The sequence below is a fragment of the Protopterus annectens genome, chromosome 3.part1 (assembly GCF_019279795.1).
Source record: "Protopterus annectens isolate FY-2018-M chromosome 3.part1, PAN1.0, whole genome shotgun sequence".
In the NCBI taxonomy this organism is placed as follows: Eukaryota; Metazoa; Chordata; order Ceratodontiformes; family Protopteridae; genus Protopterus; species Protopterus annectens.
The window spans coordinates 1,489,964,388-1,489,972,312 of NC_056732.1; the positions used below are offsets into that span (position 1 = coordinate 1,489,964,388).

At 41.1% G+C, this 7,925-nt stretch overlaps 1 protein-coding gene across 2 annotated transcripts in view; it reads right to left on the reverse strand.

Moving 5' to 3' along the window:
- Positions 1-7,925, reverse strand: part of GSDME (gasdermin E) — a 1,102,496-nt gene that overhangs the window by 15,734 nt on the left and 1,078,837 nt on the right. The window lies entirely within an intron of this gene.

Consider the following 7,925-nt stretch of genomic DNA (forward strand, 5'->3'; position numbering starts at 1 on the left):
GGATAATGGCATCACTAGATCATCAAAGACAACAAAATACACTCTTGTTCAATTCACAGAAGATACTGACTCTAGGCAACCACGGGGCCCAGTACTCTGCAGAAATTCAGTGCTAAGGTAGGCAAAGCAAACATGAATTTTGTCCTGCACAGCAACAACTTTTAAAGTGCTGACATACTGTGACACCGATTTATTTGTCTGTCTGTCTGTCTATCCTGATAACCAAGTAAGTGAACTGGTCCAAAGACCGTTTTTAGCCCCAATCTGGGTCAACAGACAGTAACAACTTTTCAAACTACACTTAAAAAAGATTTTCCTCTTGAGTTACTTTTCACACAAGCATTTGCAGTCAAATTACATTGTAACATTTACAGCTCAATACTTACTGTACTGGTTTTACATGAATTCTATTTACACAAACTACTCTACTGTATACAAAGAAACTAGCACTATTTACATATTTACTCAGGTTACATAGCTGTTACTCTGTGTAATTATGGTTGTACATGCTGAGTATAGTACAGTTTTTTTAGGAGAATAGGTTACGCACCAATTTCCTATATCCAATCTGGTACCCCATAACAACTGCACTTAAATTTGCTAGTGAGGTATGCTTTCAGGAGTTACAATTTATGTATTTTAGAAATCTGCATTTTGGGCATCTGCATTTCTAAAATAGTAATAAACTAGTAAAGAGAAATGGAGAAAATTAACTCTGCCAATGCATTTGCAGCACCATTTAATAAGTTTATTTATGGGACTGCTAAAATAGCTCCCTACAGGAAGTGTAAAGCTAGCAGCTAACTGCAAGTCCCATCACTTCTGAAATTAAACTGTTATTCCTAAAACTAAACATTCAATTCATAAACTTGCAGTTACATCTTAAAAACATTTTTTGAGAAGGGCTTTGACTTCCTGCACACCCAGCACAGCTGTTTCCCCACACCTCTGTTGCCTGTATATACTATATTTGGGACTGATGTGCTTCAGAGAGGTGGGAATATTCTTGACATAAAAAAAAAAAAAAAAAAAAATGGAAGGTATGTTCTCACCATAACAATAGATCTGTTTCATCTGTTTCCATCCTTCCTCAACAAGTAGTTTTCAGATTTGACTTCAGCCACTTTACCAGACTTTAGGATCCATAGCTCAGGCTCCTCCCTTATCCATAATCCCCAGCCTTTCCCCAAAATAACCTCAGATCAAGTCTGCCTACAGTTCCCAGGAAAGCAGTAAAATAGAATATGTGTATATGAATACTGGTAAAAATAAAGAAAGAACAACTAATGTACAGAAAATGTGTGCTCTGAAGCTGTAAGAGCAAGAAATCCTGCCCAAAAGGCAGTTTACAGGATTATAACAGAAGTCCCAAATATGGAAAAACTTACATGAAATTGAAGGGGGGTGGATGGAGGACAGAAACAGACAACACAGCTGTATCATTATGGTGAGCACATAACTTTAATATCTGAGAGAATCCCAAACCACTTATGTCACCTGGATGGTATCATGGAAGGATGTTCCACAGGATGGTGGAACCAAAGGCAGCCAAATCACTGGAAATCAGATCCAGTCTGTAGTGAGAAATAAAAATATGAATCTTAGGCAATGTAGCAGCACCACAAATGTTATCAACTGAGGCTCTAGAAAAGAAAGCCGAATGTGCTCTTGGAGGTCTTTTATAAACTTGGGAAATACAGGTAGTTAACCATCTGGTTAAGTTACCTTAGAAACTCATTGTCCCAGTTTAGATTTCAAGAAGGGTACAAACAGTTGGTCTGACTTTCTAAAGGGTTTGCTTTGATGAAGATATAATTATAGTTGTCTATGTACATCTAGCAAGTATAACATGTATTAACCTTTATTAGGATTACTTGGGAAAAAATGCTGGTAGGTTTATGCTTTGATTGAGAGAAGTTTCTGAAGCTACTTTAGGTAAAAAAAGGGTTGGTTCATAAGGAAACTCTGTCTTTGTGAAAAAATTATATATAGTGGCTGGCAAGACAAAGCTTGAATTTCAGGCAGTTTTCCATGAAAGACATTTTATTTTTTTTTTAAACACATTTATTGAATTGTCACTTGTGACATAGGCAAATTTACATTTATACAAAAGTAATTAAACTGCATTTACACATTAACAAACATCATACTTCACATATACCATGACAGAAATTTTAAATCAACTTTGACAGCAAGTTTGAAAGGGGGCTGTGTCAAGTCCCAAGGGGGAGTAGAAGTCTTAATAGGAGGCCTAAGGAGGAAGGTACCCTTCAGGAAGGTTTTGCACAATTTGAGAGAAGGCAGAGAGGTGTGGTTTCACCCACATGAAAATTAGAAATATCTGCTAATTAAACTTTAATGGTTGAATAACTATCCCCATTGTGGAAAACAGAAGTGAGAAATTACAACACTCCAATTACTGGTGCCAAAAAAATGTCCAATTTTCTCTTGGAGGCCCAAATAGAGAACCTTTTCCATTTACTCTTGTATATTTTCCTAGTGGAAGGCTTCTGAAGTGAAGTAAGAATGTGAACTACTTGAGAGGAAAGCTTGGAATGACTAACCATCATGGGAAGTGAAAAAAAACATGCAGTCAGTTTCAGGGCCTGAATGTCCTGATGGGGTGTATCAAATGGTGACACAGAAGATCTCGATTTGGGTCCAGCACCCATGTCAGTTAAGGCCAAAGAGAGGGGAACCACACTTGTCAAGGCCAAACAGGGGCAATGAGGATGATTGTGGTCTTCCACTGAGATGCTTTCTTTAGGAATTTGGGAATTAGAGAAGTAGGTACGTAAGCATATAGGATAATTCTGCTCAATCTGTCCAGTAAAATGTTTGACTTTCCCAGTATGTGCTAATAGAAAATGATTGGAAGACATTGCACAGATGGGTGGAAAGTGTCCGTGGGCACCATGGGTTTGGGCGAAGGAGTAACAAAGGGACATCCTTGAGCTACTGCCCATGACTGAATCCACAAGGTTATCTGCTTGCTGCAAACTTCTGATATATGAAATAGAAAGATCATGGGCTGATGTCTGAAAGGCCCGTAAACTGCTAGTGTCCACTGCAACACTCTTATATAATCTCTTGCCATGGGAACCAAGGTAATGGAAGCTGCCACTGACCCCAGAAGTTGTAAAACTAACCTGCCTGGTGGTGTCTGCTGTGAAAGATGGTGTAAGGCTTGATTCTTCAAGGTGGATAGTCTGCTCTGTGGCAGTCTTGCTATCTGTACTGTTGTGTCCAGGTGAGCTGCTATGAACTCCAACACTTGAACTGGTGTGAACTTAGATTTGCCATGGTTTATCATAATGCCTAGAACAGACAAACGTTGGAGCAGATAGTTTCTGGCCTGGACTAGAAGAGACCTGGTAGGAGCAGTGAGGAGCCAGTCATCTAGATGATGGAATACACACAGAACCCCTGCAGTCTGAGATGAGCTGTGACCACTACCTTGCATTTGGTGAACCTTGGGAGGCTGTGATGAGGCCAAAGGACATGGCTCTGAACTGAAAATGGCTGGTTCCTTACTAGAAGCGAAGGAATCTCCTGGATCTCCTGTCCATTTTGATGTGGTAGTATGTATCCTGAAGATCTACTGAGCACATCCAATCTTGCTTCCCTAGAAGTGGGAAGACAGACTGTAAAGTGCCCATCTGGAACATGGAATATCTGACATATTTGCTCAGATGCCTGAAGTCCATGACTGGCCTGAGGTCTTTTTTGGCATCAAAAAGAACCTTGAGTAAATTCTGAATTCTTTCTGGTCTGGAAGGACCTCTTGGAATACTTGCTTTCTTAGCAACTTTTCTATTTCTAATGCCACTGCTTTTCTTTGGGAGGGTGGGTTGTTGGGAAGTTTCTCTATTGATGGGGATTGGGAAATACAGAGGATGTAATAACCTCTGGTTACAACTGTCTGCACCCAGGCATCTTTGCTGATGGATATCCAGGCTTCTGGGTGCAGAGACAAGTGCTATCAACTGCCTCCAGCAAGCGGTAATCGGGCAACTGTTCAGGAGCAATGGTAATGCCTCTTGTAGAAAGGTCCCCAAAAGCCTTGGTTCTGTGTGCCTCCTCTATCATGAGGGCAATGACTGCTGTTAGAGTATCTCCCTCTGCCATGAGAAGATGTTTCTCCAGAAGTATCCTGAAAAAATTCTTGGGATTTTCAGAATCACAGCTTTTTACCCATTTTCTGGTTGCTATAGAAGGTTAGAAAAACATATGCAGAGATTTTTTTCTCATTATGCTCACTTATGGAAAGTGTGTCCTTTAACTTAGGGCCAAACCGAATCAAACCATCAAATAGAGCCTTGATAAAAGATGTTTTAAAAGAATCTGCAAAATCACACAAATGCATTCAGACATGTCTCTTAACCATAACAGTCAAAACTATTGCTCTAGAAACATCCTCCATTGTGTTAGAAATCAGTTACATGAAAGCATTCAATGGGGATAGTAGGGTAGCCAATTCGGAATCAAAAGTCTTTTTGTCCTCCACAGACACGGACCCATAGAGGGTAGACAGCCCCTTTATCAAGTCTCTCTGGAATCTAGTTATGTGTACCAAGTAGTTAGGTGATCTTAGAGCAAAGGTCAGCAAAGCATAAACTCACTTCCCAAATCTGTCAAATGCCCTAGATAACTATTGGGGGGTTAGACAAGCAAAGTCTCCTCGGTGAGCTTTTTCTTGATGGCTACCACTACTACCGTGTCATCCACTGCTGGGCCCTTGCTCTGAAACATGGGAAAAGGGATATGTTTGATTTTCTAGGAATGGATTACATGGTGTCCAGTTCCTTCCATGCCCAGTGAGAGATCAGATCCACCATCTGATAAGCTGGGGGAACCAACCAGGAAATAGTTTAGCTGGCTCAAAAAACTTCAAGAAAAATGGATTTCTCTTGAGAAGGAGCTGTGGTGACCAACCTGTTTTCTGTGTCAGACATTCTATGATCTTCCTGAATGTGATGTCCTCAAGTAGTGATCTGGGGGACCCCTCTCTTTCATCAAAATCCATGTCTTCTGTCAATGGCTCTGGGGGGGAGTCAATGTGCCTCCTCTTGCACTTAGATTTCTGATAAGCCTCTTCGGGGGGATGTTCCAGGGAGGACTCTGAAGACAGGGGGTATCCTGAATGAGGACTGTCTCAAAGCTTGTATGAACCATCTGTCCCAATAGAATAGACTTGAGCAGGGCTAGCACCCAGGGCACTCAGTTGAGAAGTGGGTAGAGCTGAGAGGGAAAGAAATGTCCAGTCTCCAGCACTGGAGAAAGCTCTCTCCACCACCTTGAAAGCGTAAGCCAAGGGAGAAAACAGGGACAGCCTGGAAGGAACCAAAGCTACAGTGCCAGGATAAGCAATGGGACAAACTTGACCCCACTCCAAGACCGAGGCCAGAGCAGAGCTATCCAATGCCAGAGAAAAGGATGGCTCTGACAACTTAGGAGTTAAGTCCTTGCCCATGGAGTTAGTGCTAAAGCTATGGCTTCAAGGACCATCCAGCTCTGAGGAAATTGGAACAGGTTGGATCACAGATGATGCTGGAGTCGGGTCTATATCACCTTACCTTATCGAAAGCTGATAAGAGTGAACACTCTTTGATCAACCCCTAAATAACGAATGCACTAAATAGTAAAGACACGGAACAGCGATTTTTTTTCTCAGGGAAAAAATAACTATTCCGCCAAAAAAAAAAAAACAAATGCAAACACAACATAAAGTGGGGGGGGGCTTCACCCCCCCACACCTCCCTAGTTAAATACACCAACTACTAGATCACACCACAGTGGAGGAAATGGCAAACTCCCAAAAGCGGCCCAGCAATTGTTTCCCTGGGAAAAAAATTGCTGTTCCATGTCCTTGCTATTTACTGCATTCAACATTTACTGGTCGATCAAAGAGCATTTGCTCTCATCACCTTTCGATAAGGTAATATAGACCCGCTGGAGTCGATGAAAACCATAACTTCAGATCCAATGCAGACAACCCAGGAAATTTCTGATTGAAAGACCTCAAAGCCAGAAGTTGGATTGGACTAGAAGAAGGCAAAGGCAAGGGGGAATGGCCAAAGCTCCCAGGTCTGATGGCAGTTGGAGTTGGAAGAAAGCCCAACTGTATTTGGGTCCTGAGGACTTCCTCATCATTCTATCCACACCAGCTTCTATAAGAAGTATGGTAGATCTTAAGGAAGAAGATGTGGATGGAGCTCTGGAGGCTATCTGCCTGGGCCCCTCCTGAATAAAGGGCAGCGTGGAATAGGGTATACTGGCTCCAGAGAAAACTTTGGCTCCAGCAAGGTAGAAATTTTGGATCACAGAGGAATTAGCTCCAAAGAGGCAGTCAGATCTGAAGACCACAAATGTTTAGCAGATGGAGCCAAAGACAATGCTGACAAAGGAGTGTGGTCAGGGGGTCACTTCCTTGTCTTTCTGCTTTTCTTTGTAGGCCTATCACTCTTGTTCTCCTTTTTGTCCAAGGTCATCTCCTCAGATGGGAATGCTCCAGATGCAGATGATGATTTAGGGGATTCACTAAGTGGGAGAAGATCCCTGAGAACCACCTTATTACAGCACTCAATGATGACTTGATGCCCAAAAGCCATGCAGATTGAGGAGTTTTCTAGACAGTAAAACAGACACCACCACACACATAAGAAATACAAAAAGGACAGATAACAGAGCTACCAAGAGAATGCTAGTGAAGAAGTACCCAAACACTAGCTAAACAACAATGGTATGAATTAAATACTAGGAAAACCAAGGGCACAAGAAAAGAGATTCACTGTAAAGATTTTTTTTTGGTACGGGGAAGTAAGCAACTATAAAATTCTAAGCTAACACAGAACAAAAAGGTGTAAAATAGGAAACAAGGTAAATATTAAGACATACTTAGCTGAGGTGAGCCTGAGCAAATGAATTGCATCCATCTTAAATGAGGAGCAAACAAGATCTGAGGTAATGTTGGGGAGGGGAGGTGATTACGGTTAAGGTGAGCAGCCTGAACTACAGAGCCTAAAGTTTGATAAAGCAGCTGAAGTTGGATCCAAAACCCATTCATTGAGGAATGGACAGAAAAGACATCAGATCCTGGAATCTATATGTATCCCCCATTTACACTTACATTTTCTCTGTTTTGAGGACTGCACTTACACTCCTTGGACTTTTTTAAGAAGCACTTATTAAAGAAACAGCAAAACTGACTTTTTAATAAAGATGGTGTAACAACTGACTTAGTTGGAACATTTCTGAATGAAGGAATGCATAAGCGTATACATGCTGTTTTAGACATACTGAATACAATATGTGCAACTTGTCAGTTAATAAACCTTTCTTATTTTTCCCATTGCGCTTGACATTTTGTTGTTTTTTTTTCTGATGGCATTTTAGAATGAAATGGTCTCTCCCATAAGAGATCATTGCTAGCTGGTGGTTCTTCCAACTAACATTGACCATCATGGAGAATGCCTAGGTCTTTTTTTAAGTGTGCAGTACTAGGGCTTACAATTCCATATGGAGTTAGGTACAGTTACATACATTTATTTTAACTTTTTTGGCTCTTGAATACCTGTAATAAATACAGATGTTATATCCAGAGAAAAACTGCATCTTTCATTAATGTGGAAGATGGGAATTTTTTGATGTAATACTCCTTTCCTGTACATAGCCTTTAAAAAAAGGAAGCCACCACGCAGCAACATTTTTAAGTGTGGGCAAAAGGCTCAAACATGGAGGTACTCCTCATTCACAAAGTACATTACACCCCATTTCTAGTCTTCATCAGAGATTCAGTACTGTAGGTGGATTAAGGGGACCCTTATTCCCTCACCCTGTGAGGAGATGTGCTGACTCCTCCCATCGCACCTCCCAGTAGCCCTCAAATACTTTACTTCAACTTGAGCTTCTAGCTCTGCAGGTAG